The 17,844-nt window shown below is 40.8% G+C and overlaps 1 protein-coding gene across 1 annotated transcript in view; it reads left to right on the plus strand.

The window, feature by feature from the left end:
* The first annotated feature begins 6,775 nt into the window (after nt 1-6,775).
* LOC139755041 (solute carrier family 22 member 7-like) overlaps nt 6,776-17,844 on the plus strand; it is a 160,999-nt gene continuing 149,930 nt past the window's right edge. The window contains exon 1 of the mRNA XM_071673010.1: nt 6,776-6,797. The gene's annotated coding sequence lies outside the window, so the exon portion shown is untranslated. The remainder of the gene's footprint in view (nt 6,798-17,844) is intronic.

A 17,844-nucleotide genomic window follows, 5' to 3' on the forward strand; every position in this document is an offset into this window, starting at 1 on the left:
TGCCTGAAGATTAGCGGAATGCATGCATAGTGCCATTGTACAAAGGCAAAGGGGATAAAGGTGAGTGCTCAAACTACAGAGGCATAAGTTTGTTGAGCAATCCTAGGAAATTATGTGGGAGGGTATTGATTGAGTTGGCGAAGGCATGTACATAGCATCAGATTGGGGAAGAGCAGTGTGGTTTCAGAAGTGGTAGAGGATGTGTGGATCAGGTGTTTGATTTGAAGAATGTGTGTGACAAATACTTAGAAAACAAATGTATTTTATGTAGCATTTATGGATCTGGAGAAGGTATACGATAGGGTTAATAGAGGTGCTTTGTGGAAGGTCTTAAGAGTATATAGTGTGGGAGGCAAGTTGTTAGAAGCAGTGAAAGGTTTTTACCAAGGATGTAAGTCGTATGTACCAGGAAGAAGAGAGGAAAGTGATTGGTTCCCAGAGAATGTCGGTTTGCGGCAGGAGTGTGTGATGTACCCATGGTTGTTTAATTTGTTTATGTATGGGGTGGTTAGGGAGGTAAATACAAGAGTTTTGGAGAGAGGGGCAAGTATGCAGTCTGTTGTGGATGAGAGGGCCAGGGAAGTGAGTCAATTGTTGTTGCCGATGGTACAGCTCTAGTGACTGATTCGAGTGAGAAACTGCAGAAGTTGGTGGCTGAGTTTGGAAAAGTGTGTGAAAGGAGAAAGGTGAAAGTAAATCTGATTAAAAGCAAGGTTATTAGGTTCAGTAGGGTGGAGGGACAAATTAATTGGAATATAAGTTTGAATGGAGAAAAATTGGAGGAAGTGAAGTGTTTTATATATCTGAGAGTGGACTTAGCAGCGAATGGAGCCATGGAAGCGGAAGTGAGTCACGTAGTGGGGGGAGGGGGCGAAGGTTTTGGGAGCATTGAAGAATGTGTGGAAGGAGAGAACGTTATCTCGGAGAGCAAAAATGGTTATGTTTGAAGGAACAGTAGTTCCAACAATGTTTTATGGTTACGAGGCATGGTCTATAGATAGGGTTGTACGGAGGAGGGTGGATGTGTTGGAAGTGAGATGCTTGAGGACAATATGTAGTGTGAGGTGGTTTGATCGAGTAAGTAATGAAAGGGTAAGAGAGATGTGTGGTAATTAAAAGAGTGGTTGAGAGAGCAGAAGAAAGTGTATTGAAATGGTTTGGTCACATTGAGATTATGAGTGAGGACAGATTGACGATGAGGATATATGTGTCAGAGGTGGAGGGAACGAGGAGAAGTGGGAGACCAAATTGGAGGTGGAAAGATGTAGTGAAAAAGATTCTGAGCGATCGCGGCCTGAACATGCAGGAGGGTGAAAGGCGTGCAAAGAATAGAGTGAATAGGAACGATGTGGTATACGGGGGTCGACGTGCTGTCAATGGACTGAACCATTGCATGTGAAATGTCTGGAGTAAACCATGGAAAGGTGTGTGGGGCCTGGATGTGGATAGAGGTGTGATTTCGGTGCATTACACATGATGGATAGAGACTGAGTGTGAACGAATGTGGCCTTTGTTGTCTGTTTTTCTGGCGCTTCCTCGCTGAAGCAGGGGGTAGCAATGTTGTTTCCTGTCGGGCGGGGCAGTGCTAGGATTGAATGAAGCCAAGCAAGTATGAATATGTACATGTGTATATATGTATGCGTTTGTGTATGTGTATATGTTGATATGTATATGTACATGTAAGTATATGTGCGTGTATGGGCGTTTATGTATATATATGTGTGTATATTAGTGAATGGGCCATTCTTCGTCTGTTTCCTGGCGCTACCTAGCTGACCCGGGAAACAACAATTAAGTACAATAAAATATTATATTGTATTGATGAAACATTTACCAAATTATTGTGTGCGTAAGTAAGTCATCAAACGTGAGTAGAGTTGTAAGGTATTGTATTTTCCTTTTGTCCTCAGTGAGTTAGGCGGTAACTCACTCAATTAACAAATGTTATGTGTGTCTTCAGAATGATGTCACTGCTGCCGTGAGTGACAAAGGATCCAGTTGTCTTTCATTTTCAAGAGTGATGGTCCTCGAGAACCTCAGTCGTCCATTATTTACCAGTATAGATTAAATATCTGTAATCATTTGTATGTTTTTTTACTGAGCGATCAACACGAACAAACTCCCAAGTTGCCAGTCTGGCAGTTCTCAGTGTCGGGTGATCTTGGCCACGACGGGTCGGAGCGCTCAGTGTCTGCAACCAGTAGCTCTTCACACAGTGAACTACTAATACTGAAGTTTCTCCAGTTTTATAGGAATAAACCAAGCAAAGCCAACAGCGAGGTATTTACGGAGTTTTAAAAGACTTTTATCGGGTTAAGATTGTCCAGGTGCTCAAACGTTTTGACGGAAATTACTTGCTCGTTGGACTATACGATTTTGAATTTAGATTTTGATATCATTAGGATATTTTGCCTCTGTTTATCTCTTCATACGTAACGCTACGTATGATGATTAGTGGGTAAGATTCAAGCTGATCAAGAAATGATTTCATTTTCTTTCTCTTTTGTTCTTCACACTTGTGGTCTGTCATAATCTTGGTTCATAATTCATTTCAAGGTTCACGAGACTTAATGCTTTGTACAAACATCATCATTCAACGTAGATGTGCGTATTAGCCTTTATTTTCCGAGCCTTCAACGTCGATGTGCGTATTAGCCTTTATTTTCCGAGCCTTTGGTGAGGCAGGGGACGGCACCAGAGTCAGTGATAAGCCGTGAAGTGAAGAGCGCACACGTGTATTGATGCCGAGAGTACGTGGGAGGGACCTTTGGTCAACAACGACGTTCTCTGCTGGAGGGCAGGAATGATATCATAGTTTTTTATACAGAGAGATGTGACAATGATAAAGGAGAAGCGGGTGTGTTTGGTTTCCTTGCTGTGGTTGTACACCTCACTTTCCGTTGTTCATATAACTTCAGTGTTGTTTCAGACGATGCTTGCGAAATTATTATGAATTTCCCCCACACGTATCTTTCAAAGCTACAATCCACGCTCAAAATGAGGAAGAGCAGTATCATGCCTTCAGTTGGGACGACCAAACGGTTGTATATTTTGTGCTGGAGATATGTCACTAAATATTTCCGTAACTGTTCTGAAATGGAGATCTAAGATTAACCTAAATATAAACTGCATTTTTGACAATTCTCATGTGGTAATCCAGTAATTTTCTTTTTCATCCCCGGGTCCCTTTTATGCCGACTCCCATGATTTGCCAACTGCAATATTACAGCCTTAACTAGGTCTTCTTCCAGTGTCCAATCTTGTTCGTCCGTTCCGTAACCAGGAAGAACTTTGCCACGAAGGCATCAGTAACCATCGCTGGTACTGGTTTACTAAGCGTCTTTGTAGGTTGTCGGAATCCTGAACGCTCTTTACTTTACAGATGATTTTAGTATCATTATTCAGGCTGTTATGATGCCTTATTCTTCCCTCTAACAGCTAACCTGTGGAATTATCCTTCTCCTTTGGTCAATTCCTCTCTATATGACCAATCTTCCTTCAGGAGTCCGGTCTACAATCATCCGCGGAACCCCGATTAATACCCATCTCCTTTACATTTTTTTTTTCACCCGAGATTTGCCGCCTTGAAGTTTTGCTCGTGCCGTGTAGGTCATTATAGTATAATCTACTCCCGTCCGTCAAATATTGTACACATATCAGGGATAATGACGCCCACAGAGGGCGAACCCTGTGGTACTTCTCTGGTTACTCCTTCCAAGTTTGATGAGACGTGTCTAGCGTGCACTTCCGTAACGCCTGCCTTAGAATCCATTATTGTCATCAGAATTCATGCATTCAAGTAGTCCAGGAACGTACAGTCCACACACTCATCCTACTTTCATTAAAGTTCAGAAACATTGGTGAACTTGACAATCCATTGAACTTAGCTTGCCTCATACACAGCTCATGTTCCCTTTATAAATGATCTTGAGTTTGCACTCTGATTGTTTAGGACTTTACAGACCATCCTCGACAGACATATTGGTCTGCACTTCAATGAATTTTCCTGATTTTCCAAACAGGTACTACACTGACTTTCCTGCACTCTGACCCTATGCTAGTAATCTCATTTCCACTGATTCTTTGTGGCATTATTTCCAGAGGTCTGCCATGTATTTATGTCCTTTCGAATAGTAAGGATACCTCTCGCCTGGTTGATGCGCCTTGTTTGGATCAAGATCCGTTAGTATCCTAGCTGTCCTAATGTTGTCCATGGCCTTATCTTGACTGGGATAACATGTCCTTCACACTGATGTACTTTGGAAGTAGTTCAGTTCCTCTTGTATTACGTCGTCTGCCTCAGCAACCGTTTCCAGTGGCCAATATCCTGTTAATGTATTTGACAACTTAAAAAGATCCACGAACAGTTCTCTGATCGTCGTGCTCTGATCACAATATTTTCTCTCTTCTTACAAGTTCTCTGCTCGGAGTTGTTTTATTTTACAGAACACGTCAACTGCTGTCTTATATGGCTCAGCTGCTGCCTGGTTGTTGGACAGCCTACGTTGTCTCGGTGTAGCACGTTCGGACTTTCATTTCACTTTATGATATATTCTGTTGCGTCACACATTTTTCCTTCTCTGCTCCTCACTCTTCGTAACCTGCTACTTGTCTCCATCCAGTGATGCCTTCATGATACAAATCCCGATCTTCTCTATATTCTCTGTCGATCTAATTCTTATTTCAGACCCTAGAGTTCTACTGTATATCATTATATTCATTTTCAACAAATGGCGATTTGTGAAGTTTTTTTTTTTTTTTTTAATCCCTCCGTCTCTACATATATACGAGAAACATGACATTCGTCTCTACAGATGACGTTTTGTATGCCTCATCCGTGACACAGATCACTGTGTAAGAATGACTGTATAATTATGTTGAGATAACGAGAATGACGAGAAATCCATGTCATTGGTTAATGATAAGATGTCTTCAAGGTTAGATAGAATGTTGAACACTTATGGCGTCTTTTCCTTCTTACTTAGTGTAGTCACAAACCACAGTGACCATATAGAAACCGTATAAACAATCTATGAATAAACTACATTTGTGTATAGTTCAGCATCATAATGTAGGGGGCACTAAAAAGAAGTGCTTTATAGAAAATAGCCTTATTAAATGGGTAATTATACTAATATGGTATTTGGTTCGACTTTCTATCATGTCTTTTTTAGTTATCAGACCTTTAGTTACCTCGGCTGGTACAGTATTTCAGGATGGTTTATGGATGTGAAGGCTATTATGACTTATGAATGAGCAAGTTGATTCATTCTGGCAAAATCATAGGCAGCAAACATATCTATATATTTTACCGTGGAGAGCACATATAAGTAAATACGGTGTTTGTACAGTTTGTCACTGTTATTCCTGGTACGGCAGGTAGGTGGCGCGTTTTTAGAGATGTGGCAGAATGTGTTTGTATACATCCGAGGATACAGAACTGAATGGTCGGACAACAACCTCTAGATAATGGCCAGACTGAGGTGTTCAGTAACACACGGCCCTCCTCTGTGAATGATGATATATCCTGTTTGGTTTTAGTTTTCATTAAGTTGACCAATCATAACATTATTGCCTCTTATCTACTAGTATACACTGGACTGTGGCGGAGTCTGCGAGGTAGAGAAACGGGGTGGGGTTTGGGGGGACGGGGGAATGGGAGGGGAGAGGGAGATGAATTAGGCCTGTTCCGGGGAGGTTGGGTTAGCGGAAGTTATCCCTCCACTGAAATATCACGTTAAGTAATGATCCACCAAGTGTGTCTGCTGATATTTCCTTTTTCATATACTTGATGTGACGGTCTTGCTCCTCACCTGCTGTGTTATGTTGATATGACAGTCTTGCTCCTCACCTGCTGTGTTATGTTGGTATGACAGTCTTGCTCCTCACCTGCTGTGTTATGTTGGTATGACGGTCTTGCTCCTCACCTGCTGTGTTATGTTGGTATGACAGTCTTGCTCCTCACCTGCTGTGTTATGTTGGTATGACGGTCTTGCTCCTCACCTGCTGTGTTATGTTGGTATGACGGTCTTGCTCCTCACCTGCTGTGTTATGTTGGTATGACGGTCTTGCTCCTCACCTGCTGTGTTATGTTGGTATGACGGTCTTGCTCCTCACCTGCTGTGTTATGTTGGTATGACGGTCTTGCTCCTCACCTGCTGTGTTATGTTGGTATGACGGTCTTGCTCCTCACCTGCTGTGTTATGTGCTCAGAATTTATACTCGATGTCAGTTTTGACCCTCATCTTGAGCCTCACAAAATGGTCATTGGAACTTAGGTTATGATGTGGTGTAGTCGGTGCTGTGTGACGAGAAATGTTATCTATATGCGTTATCTATTCATTCTTATCTTTTTTACGTCGGAGGCTGCAGTTACGGACGAAAGTCCACATCAAAGCCGGGCTTTAATTGATATAGAGAGATAATTATGAAAGGGAAAAAGAAAAGATAAGTGAAACTATCTACGAATTTTGGAGGAAGTAAAATCCTGTCTTTTAAAATGTTCCAGGTCATAGTTACTGGGAAAGACATGAGAGGATACAGAGCTCCAAAGCTTCGAGGTGTTGGGAGAAAAGCAGTGATCAAAACGGCCCACCCTTAAGATGCCAACGGCCACACAGTAATCATGTGACGCAGCAGCTTGCTGAGTACTGCGTAGTCGTAACTAGTGGTGGGGGCATGCAAGCAGCCAGCTCTTGGGTAGTAAACCAACATTGCAGCGTAGGGCAAGCGGGTCAAGTTTTAGAGTTAGCCTGGGACGGTTTAACAATCGGACCGCTTCGACTCGATTCTGTCAGGTAAGGATGTAGAGCTAGAACCACTCCATATGTGAGAGCAGTACTTCATGCAAGGCCGGATTAATCATTTGTATAAACGGAGTAACTATTCAGAAGAAAGCAAATTTCAACATCTAAACAGGCCACCCAGTTTCTTAGAGGCAGACTTAGCTATTCCCGTAATGTTGGGTTTTCAAGATAGAGTGAATGTTACACTAATACCATGTATGAGCATTGAGTAGGGAGGCGGAATTACAGTACCGTTGTAGGACAGAGGAAAGTTGAGGCATTATCCATTATGCCACACCAATATGCTATGTCATTTTCGTTGTTCAAATGACAATTTAATCAAGATAGTTGAATCATGAGAGCTGATATATTGTGACCTATTGAAAGTTATATCTGCTAAAGTGATGTGTTATATGAAATGGCAGCAATGAGGCTGCTCAAGTTACGGACTATGGCTCAAAATCTAAAGCGCTGTTCGAGTCGGGTGGGTAAACTTAATTTAGATTTGATTTGTGAATTCTGAGATTATCTTGAAGGTGACCTGATGTTATGTTAGAAAGTTATACCAAACTCGAAGTCTCTTATAATGTCACAGGACGGCTCACGGCTCTGTGTAGACGGTCCTGGCTTCCGCCACAAATACAGCCCCATCCACCACACTCCACGATAAGACGCAGCCAGGGTTTTGGGTACGAGAGGTGGGGGTAGTGGGGGAGGGGGGGTGTTAGCTCGGAGGGTCTGGGTTACAAGAAAGCCAAGTCCAGCGAGGACTTAATTCCTGAACCTGGGACAATCCTTAATAATCATTCATTAATGTGTATGGAGTTAATGTTTGTCTACCATTCTCTTTATCAGCGTTACTTTGTGGGTACATCTTGACTGCCAGTCACGAATTTAGCAATTCTTTAAGGAATTTTTCACCAGTGTGTGTTTATCTACATGTATTGTGTACACATTGAACCATTGCACACGTTTCATAACGACAGGTTATATACAAAGGCATACGGAGGCATTCAAACAGCAACACACCACTGGGTGCTTACGAGGCTCTTTGTAATAGTGGAAGATATGAGAAACTCACAGACTGATTTAGTAAAAGTTAGGAGGTGTACAGATCATTCAAATTGTCATCATGATAGAGGAGGCGCAAATAATACAAGTCTTGGACTTAAAGTATATCTTTCTTTTTCTTTCATACTATTCGCCATTTCCCGCATCAGCGAGATAACGCTAACAACAGAGGACTGGGCCTTTGAGGGAATATCCCCACATGGCCCCCTTCTCTGTTCCTTCTTTTGAAAAAAAAAAAATGAGAGGGGAGGATTTCCAGCCCACCGCTCCCTTCCCTTTTAGTCGCCTTCTACGACACGCAGGGAATAAGTGGGAAGTACTCTTTCTCCCCTATATATATATATATATATATATATATATATATATATATATATATATATATATATATATATATATATATATATATATATTCCTATGAATCCACGGAGAAAATGAAACACGATAAGTTCCCAAGTGCACTTTCGTGCAACAATCACATCGTCAGGGGAGACACAAGAGAGAAACATAAGTCAGTTGACATACATCGAGGAGACGAAGCTAGGACGCCACTTGGTAAACATGTGATCGTCCAAAACATACAACGAGCGTTCATAAACTTACCATTTTACAAATTTTATCAACAATAAAGTTATCTAATTTGGATAGACCATCACTAATATTAAGACTATAATTATTATTATGCTCAAAAATTTGGTAGAGCAATGGGTAGCCCTCTTTCACCTGTACTAAGTAATCTTTATATGGAATTTTTTGAAGCAAAATTACTAAAGGATATCTTACCTTCTAACGCAATTTGATTTAGGTATGTAGATGATGTTCTTTGTGTTTGGCCGACAAATGAAAATTTACAAATATTTCTTCCCTTACTTAACAATTTAGTACCTTCCATCAAATTTACTGTAGAAAATGAAATCAATGGTATGTTACCATTTTTAGATTGCATGATTCATAGACAAGGAAACAAGTTTAAGTTTAGCATATACAGAAAACCCACCAATGTATGCTCATATATCCATTATTACTCATCTCAACATGACACAGTTAAATTATCATCATTTCAATCTATGTTCCTTAGGGCATTACGTATTTGCAGTCCAGAGTCTATTGATGATAAGTTTGAGAAGATATATTCTATTGGATCTAAGTGAAAGTACCCTAGATCTTTCATTGATAAATCCCTTAAGTTAGCAAAGAAATCATTTTATAGAGTTGAGCCCAAACCTCCCATTGACACCAAGAATCTTTTAGTCCTCGCTTTTGATAATAATTTCACTTTACTTCCCATGCTGCTTAAATCCTTTAATGTAAATGTTGCCTTTAGCAACAATAATACTATAAGGAATATCTTAATCAGGAATTCACCAGAAAATTCTCTTGGATGCATCTATAAAGTACAATGTGGAAATTGTGATAAATTTTATATAGTATAAGAACGGGACAAGAATCAAATGCCTTGTTTAATCACGTTAAAAACTATGATCATTGTATTAACTGGAGTAATGCCATCTCAGTTATCAACTCTAACTCTATTACCAAGAGAAATATCATTGAATCTACTATTATCAAATACACAAAGAATTATAATCTTACTATTAGTGATGGTCTATACAAATTAGATAACTTTATTGTTGATAAGATTTGTAAAATTATAATCGTTTGAATGCTCGTTGTATGTTTTGAACAATCACCTTTACGAAGTGGTGTCCTAGCTTCGTCTCTTCGATGTATGTCAAATGACTTATGTTTCTCTCTTGTGTCTTCCCTGATGATGTGATAGTTGCACGAAAGTGCACTTGGGAACTTATCGTGTTTCATTTTCCCTGTGGACTCATAGGAATATGTTGATCACGCGCAAAATTGTGATCCTTTCCAATATATATATATATAGAGTATTTTGAAGGTTTGTTGAATGTGTTTGATGATAGAGTGGCAGATATAGGGTGTTTTGGTCGAGGTGGTGTGCAAAGTGAGAGGGTTAGGAAAAATGATTTGGTAAACAGAGAAGAGGTAGTAAAAGCCTTGCGGAAGATGAAAGCCGGCAAGGCAGCAGGTTTGGATGGTATTGCAATGGAATTTATTAAAAAAGGGGGTGACTGTATTGTTGACTGGTTGGTAAGGTTATTTAATGTATGTATGACTCATGGTGAGGTGCCTGAGGATTGGCGGAATGCGTGCATAGTGCCATTGTACAAAGGCAAAGGGGATAAGAGTGAGTGCTCAAATTACAGAGGTATAAGTTTGTTGAGTATTCCTGGTAAATTATATGGGAGGATGTTGATTGAGAGGGTGAAGGCATGTACAGAGCATCAGATTGGGGAAGAGCAGTGTGGTTTCAGAAGTGGTAGAGGATGTGTGGATCAGGTATTTGCTTTGAAGAATGTATGTGAGAAATACTTAGAAAAACAAATGGATTTTTATGTAGCATTTATGTATCTGGAAAAGGCATATGATAGAGTTGATAGAGATGCTCTGTGGAAGGTATTAAGAATATATGGTGTGGGAGGCAAGTTGTTAGAAGCAGTGAAAAGTTTTTATCGAGGATGTAAGGCATGTGTACGTGTAGGAAGAGGGGAAAGTGATTGGTTCTCAGTGAATGTAGGTTTGCGGCAGGGGTGTGTGATGTCTCCATGGTTGTTTAATTTGTTTATGGATGGGGTTGTTAGGGAGGTGAATGCAAGAGTTTTGGAAAGAGGGGCAAGTATGAAGTCTGTTGGGGATGAGAGAGCTTGGGAAGTGAGTCAGTTGTTGTTCGCTGATGATACAGCGCTGGTGGCTGATTCATGTGAGAAACTGCAGAAGCTGGTGACTGAGTTTGGTAAAGTGTGTGAAAGAAGAAAGTTAAGAGTAAATGTGAATAAGAGCAAGGTTATTAGGTACAGTAGTGTTGAGGGTCAAGTCAATTGGGAGGTGAGTTTGAATGGAAAAAAACTGGAGGAAGTAAAGTGTTTTAGATATCTGGGAGTGGATCTGGCAGCGGATGGAACCATGGAAGCGGAAGTGGATCATAGGGTGGGGGAGGGGGCGAAAATTCTGGGAGCCTTGAAGAATGTGTGGAAGTCGAGAACATTATCTCGGAAAGCAAAAATGGGTATGTTTGAAGGAATAGTGGTTCCAACAATGTTGTATGGTTGCGAGGCGTGGGCTATGGATAGAGTTGTGCGCAGGAGGATGGATGTGCTGGAAATGAGATGTTTGAGGACAGTGTGTGGTGTGAGGTGGTTTGATCGAGTAAGTAACGTAAGGGTGAGAGAGATGTGTGGAAATAAAAAGAGCGTGGTTGAGAGAGCAGAAGAGGGTGTTTTGAAATGGTTTGGGCACATGGAGAGAATGAGTGAGGAAAGATTGACCAAGAGGATATATGTGTCGGAGGTGGAGGGAACGAGGAGAAGAGGGAGACCAAATTGGAGGTGGAAAGATGGAGTGAAAAAGATTTTGTGTGATCGGGGCCTGAACATGCAGGAGGGTGAAAGGAGGGCAAGGAATAGAGTGAATTGGAGCGATGTGGTATACCGGGGTTGACGTGCTGTCAGTGGATTGAATCAGGGCATGTGAAGCGTCTGGGGTAAACCATGGAAAGCTGTGTAGGTATGTATATTTGCGTGTGTGGACGTGTATGTATATACATGTGTATGGGGGTGGGTTGGGCCATTTCTTTCGTCTGTTTCCTTGCGCTACCTCGCAAACGCGGGAGACAGCGACAAAGCAAAAAAAAAAGAATATATATATATATATATATATATATATATATATATATATATATATATATATATATATATATATATATATATATATATATATATATATATATATATGCATATATATGCATATGTATATGCATATATATGCATATATATATGCATGTGCGCGAGGTAGCGCTAGGAAAAGACAACAAAGGCCACATTCATTCACACTCAGTCTCTAGCTGTCATGTACAATGCATTGAAACCAAAGCTCCCTTTTCACATCCGGACCCCACAGAACTTTCCATGGCTTACCCCAGACGCTTCACATGCCCTGGTTCAATCCATTGACAGCACGTCGACCCCGGTATACCACATCGTTCCAATTCACTCTATTCCTTGCACGCCTTTCACCCTCCTGCATGTTCAGGCCCCGATCACTCAAAATCTTTTTCACTCCATCTTTCCACTTCTAATTTGGTGTCCCACTTCTCCTCGTTCCCTCCACCTCTGACACATATATCCTCTTTGTCAATCTTTCCTCGTTCATTCTCTCCATGTGACCAAACCATTTCAATACATTCTCTTCTGCTCTCTCAACTACGCTCTTTTTATTACCACACATCTCTCTTACCCTTTCATTACTTACTCGATGAAACCACCTCACACCACATATTGTCCTGAAACATCTCATTTCCCGCACATCCACCCTCCTCCGCACAACTCTATCTATAGCCCACGCCTCGCAACCATATAACATTGTTGGAACAACTATTCCTTCAAACTTACCCATTTTTGCAATCCAAGATAACGATCTCGCCTTCCACATATTTTTCAACGCTCCCAGAACTTTCGTCCCCAACCCCCACCCTATGATTCCCTTCTGCTTCCATGGTTCTATCCGCTGCCAAATCCACTCCCAGATATCTAAAACACTTCACTTCCTCTAGTTTTTCACCGTTCAAACATACCTCCCAATTGACTTGTCCCTCAACCCTACTGTACCTAATAACCTTGCTCTTATTCACATTTACTCTCAGCTTTCTTCCTCCACACACTTTACCAAACTAAGTCACCACCTTCTGCAGTTTCCCACCTGAATCAGCCCTCAGCGCTGTATTATCAGCGAACAGCAACTGACTCACTTCCCAAGCTCTCTCATCCACAACAGACTGCTTACTTGACCCTCTTTCCAAAACTCTTGCATTCACCTCCCTATCAACCCCATCCATAAACAAATTAAACAACCATGTAGACATCACGCACCCGTGCCACAAACCAACATTCACTGAGAACCAATCACTTTCCCCTCTTCCTACTCTTACACATGCTTTAAATTCTTGATAAAAACTTTTCACCTCTTCTATCAACTTGCCTCCCTCACCATATATTCTTAATATCTTCCAGAGAGCATCTCTATCATCTCTATCATATGCCTTCTCCAGATCCATAAATGCTACATACAAATCCATTTGCCTTTCTAAGTATTTTTCACATACATTCTTCAAAGGAAACATCTGATCTCCTAATCCTATACCACTTCTGAAACCACACTGCTCTTCCCCAATCTGATGCTCTGTATCATGCTTTCACCCTCTCAATCAATACCCTCCCATATAATTTCCCAGGAATACTCAACAAACTTATACCTCTGTGATTTGAGCCTCACTTTTATCCCTTTTGCCTTTGTACAATGGCACTATGCAAGCATTCCTCCAATCCTCAGGCACCTCACCATGAGTCTACATACATTAAATAACCTTACCAACCAGTCAACAATACAGTCACCCCCCCCTTTTTTTTTCTTTATAGATTCCACTGCAATACCATCCAAACCCGCTGCCTTGCTGGCTTTCATCTTCCGCAAAGCTTTTACTACCTCCTCTCTGTTTACTAAATGATTCTCCTTAACCTTCTCACTTTGCACGCCACCTCGACTAAAACACCCTATCATCAAACACATTCAACAAACCTGCAAAATACTCACTACATCCTTCTCACATCACCACTACTTGTTATCATCTCCCCATCAGCCCCCTTCACTGATGTTCCCATTTGTTTCCTTGTCTTACGCACTTTATTTACCTCCTTCCAAAACATCTTTTTATTCTCCCTAAAATTTAATGATACTCTCTCACCCAACTCTAATATGCCCTCTTTCTTACCTCTTACACCTTTCTCTTGACCTCCTGTCTCTTTCTTTTATACATCTCCCACTCATTTGCCTGTATTCCCTGCAAAAATCGCCCAAATGCCTCTCTCTTCTCTTTCACTAATAATCTTACTTCTTCATCCCACCACTCACCACCATTTCTAATCTGCCAACCTCCCACGCTTCTCATGCCACAAGCATCTTTCGCGCAAGCCATAACTGCTTCCCTAAATACATCCCATTCCTCCCCCACTCCTCTTACGTCCTTTGTTCTCACCTTTTTCCATTCTGTACTCAGTCTCTCCTGGTACTTCCTCACACAATTCTCCTTCCCAAGCTCACTTACTCTCACTATTTTCTTCGCCCCAACATTTTCTCTTCTTTTCTGGAAACCTCTACAGATCTTCACCTTTGCCTCCACAAGATAATGATCAGACATCCCTCCAGTTGCACCTCTCAGCACATTGATATCCAAAAGTCTCTCTTTCGCGCGACCTATCAATTAACACGTAATCCAATAACGCTCTCTGACCATCTCTCCTTCTTTATATACATATACTTATGTATATCTCTCTTTTTTTAAATTAGGTATTCCCAATCACCAGGCCTTTTTCAGAACATAAATCTACAAACTCTTTACTATTTCCATTTACAACACTGAACACCCCATGTACACCAATCATTCCCTCAACTGCCACATTACTCACCTTTGCATTGAAATCAACCATCGCTATAACCCGGTCTCGTGCATCAAAACTACTAACACACTCATTCAGCTGCTCCCAAAACACTTGCTTCTAATGATCTTTCTTCTCATGCCCAGGTGCATATGCACCAATAATCATCTATGTCCCTCCATCCACCCATATCAATCTAGAGTTTACTTTCTTACATTCTATCACATACTCCCACCACTCCTGTTTCAGGAATAGTGCTACTCCCCTTGCTCTTGTCCTCTCACTAACCCCTGACTTTACTCCTAAAACATTCCTAAACCACTCTGCCCCTTTACCCTTGAGCTTCGTTTCACCCAGAGCCAAAACATCCAGGTTCCTTTCCTCAAACATACTACCTATCTCTCATTTACTTCTCATCCTGGTTACATCCACACACATTTAGACGCCCCAATCTGAGCCTTCGAGGAGGATGAGCATTCCGCGCGTGACGCCTTCTTCTGTTTTCCCTTTTAGAAAGTTAAAATACAAGGAGGGGAGGGTTTCTAGCCCTCCCGCTCCCTTTCCCTTTAGTCGCCTTCAACGACACGTGAGGAATGCGTGGGAAGTAATATATATATATATATATATATATATATATATATATATATATATATATATATATATATATATATATATATATATGTATATATATATATATATATATATATATATATATATATATATATATATATATATATATATATATATATATATATATATATATATATATATACATATATATATATATATATATATATATATATATATATATATATATATATATATATATATATATATATATATATATATATATCCCTGGGGATAGGGGATTAAGAATACTTCCCACGTATTCCCTGCGTGTCGTAGAAGGCGACTAAAAGGGGAGGGAGCGGGGGGCTGGAAATCCTCCCCTCTCGTTTTTTTTTTTTTTTTTTAATTTTCCAAAAGAAGGAACAGAGGGGGCCAGGTGAGGATATTCCAAAAAAGGCCCAGTCCTCTGTTCTTAACGCTACCTCGCTAACGCGGGAAATGGCGAATAGTTTGAAAAAAAAAAAATATATATATATATATATATATATATATTATTATTTCATATTTCATTATACTTTGTCGCTTTTTCCCGCGTTAGCAAGGTAGCGCAAGGAAACAGACGAAAGAATGGCCCAACCCACCCACATACATATGTATATACATACACGTCCACATACGCACATATACATATCTATACATTTCAAATTATACATATACATACATACACATATATACATATATACACTTGTACATAATTCATATTTGCTGTGTTTATCTATTCCCGTCGCTACCCCGTCACATATGAAATGACAACCCCCTCCCCCAGCACGCGCGCAAAGGCAAAGGGGATAAGAGTGAGTGCTCAAATGACAGAGGTATAAGTTTGTTGAGTATTCCTGGTAAATTGTATGGGAGGGTATTGATTGAGAGGGTGAAGGCATGTACAGAGCATCAGATTGGGGAAGAGCAGTGTGGTTTCAGAAGTGGTAGAGGATGTGTGGATCAGGTGTTTGCTTTGAAGAATGTATATGAGAAATACTTAGAAAAGCAAATGGATTTGTATGTAGCATTTATGGATCTGGAGAAGGCATATGATAGAGTTGATAGAGATGCTCTGTGGAAGGTATTAAGAATATATGGTGTGGGAGGCAAGATGTTAGAAGCAGTGAAAAGTTTTTATCGAGGGTGTAAGGCATGTGTACGTGTAGGAAGAGAGGAAAGTGATTGGTTCTCAGTGAATGTAGGTTTGCGGCAGGGGTGTGTGATGTCTCCATGGTTGTTTAATTTGTTTATGGATGGGGTTGTTAGGGAGGTGAATGCAAGAGTTTTGGAAAGAGGGGCAAGTATGCAGTCTGTTGTGGTTGGGAGAGCTTGGGAAGTGAGTCAGTTGATGATACAGCGCTGGTGGCTGATTCATGTAAAAAATTGCAGAAGCTAGTGACTGAGTTTGGTAAAGTGTGTGAAAGAAGAAAGTTAAGAGTGAATGTGAATAAGATCAAGGTTATTAGGTACAGTAGGGTTGAGGGTCAACTCAATTGGGAGGTAAGTTTGAATGGAGAAAAACTGGAGGGAGTAAAGTGTTTTAGATATCTGGGAGTGGATCTGGCAGCGGATGGAACCATGGAAGCGGAAGTGAATCATAGGGTGGTTGAGGGGGCGAAAATTCTGGGAGCCTTGAAGAATGTGTGGAAGTCGAGAACATTATCTTGGAAAGCAAAAATGGGTATGTTTGAAGGAATAGTGGTTCCAGCAATGTTGTATGGCTGCGAGGCGTGGGCTATGGATAGAGTTTGCGGAGGAGGGTGGATGTGCTGGAAATGAGATGTTTGAGGACAATATGTGGTGTGAGGTGGTTTCATCGAGTAAGTAATAATAGTGTAAGAGAGATGTGTGGAAATAAAAAGAGTGTGGTTGAGAGAGCAAAAGAGGGTGTTTTGAAATGGTTTGGTCATATGGAGAGAATGAGTGAGGAAAGATTGACCAAGAGGATATATGTGTCAGAGGTGGAGGGAACGAGGAGAAGTGGTAGACCAAATTGGAGGTGGAAAGATGGAGTGAAAAAGATTTTGAGTGATCGGGGCCTGAACATGCAGGAGGGTGAAAGGCGTGCAAGGAATAGAGTGAATTGGAACGATGTGGTATACCGGGGTCGACGTGCTGTCAATGGATTGAACCAGGGCATGTGAAGCGTCTGGGGTAAACCATGGAAAGTTGTGTGGGGCCTGGATGTGGAAAGGGAGCTGTGGTTTCTGTGCATTATACATGACAGCTAGAGACTGAGTGTGAACGAATGTGGCCTTTGTTGTCTTTTCCTAGCGCTACCTCGCACACATGAGGGGGAGGAGTTTGGTATTCCATGTATGGCGGGGTGGCGATGGGAATGAATAAAGACAGACAGTATGAATTATGTGCATGTGTATATATGTTTATGTCTGTGTGTGTATATACATGTGCACATTGAGATGTATGGGTATGTATATTTGCGTGTGTGGACGTGTAAGTATATACATGTGTATGTGGGTGGGTTGGGCCATTGTTTCGTCTGTTTCCTTGCGGTACCTCGCAAACGCCGGAGACAGCGACAAAGCAAAATAAATAAATAATATATATATATATATATATATATATATATATATATATATATATATATATATATATATATATATATATATATATATATTCTTTTTTTTTTTTTTTTTGCTTTGTCGCTGTCTCCCGCGTTTGCGAGGTAGCGCAAGGAAACAGACGAAAGAAATGGCCCAACCCACCCCCATACACATGTATATACATACGTCCACACACGCAAATATACATACCTACACAGCTTTCCATGGTTTACCCCAGACGCTTCACATGCCTTGATTCAATCCACTGACAGCACGTCAACGCCGGTATACCACATCGCTCCA

The sequence above is a fragment of the Panulirus ornatus genome, chromosome 18 (genome assembly GCF_036320965.1).
Source record: "Panulirus ornatus isolate Po-2019 chromosome 18, ASM3632096v1, whole genome shotgun sequence".
Lineage (NCBI taxonomy): Eukaryota > Metazoa > Arthropoda > Malacostraca > Decapoda > Palinuridae > Panulirus > Panulirus ornatus.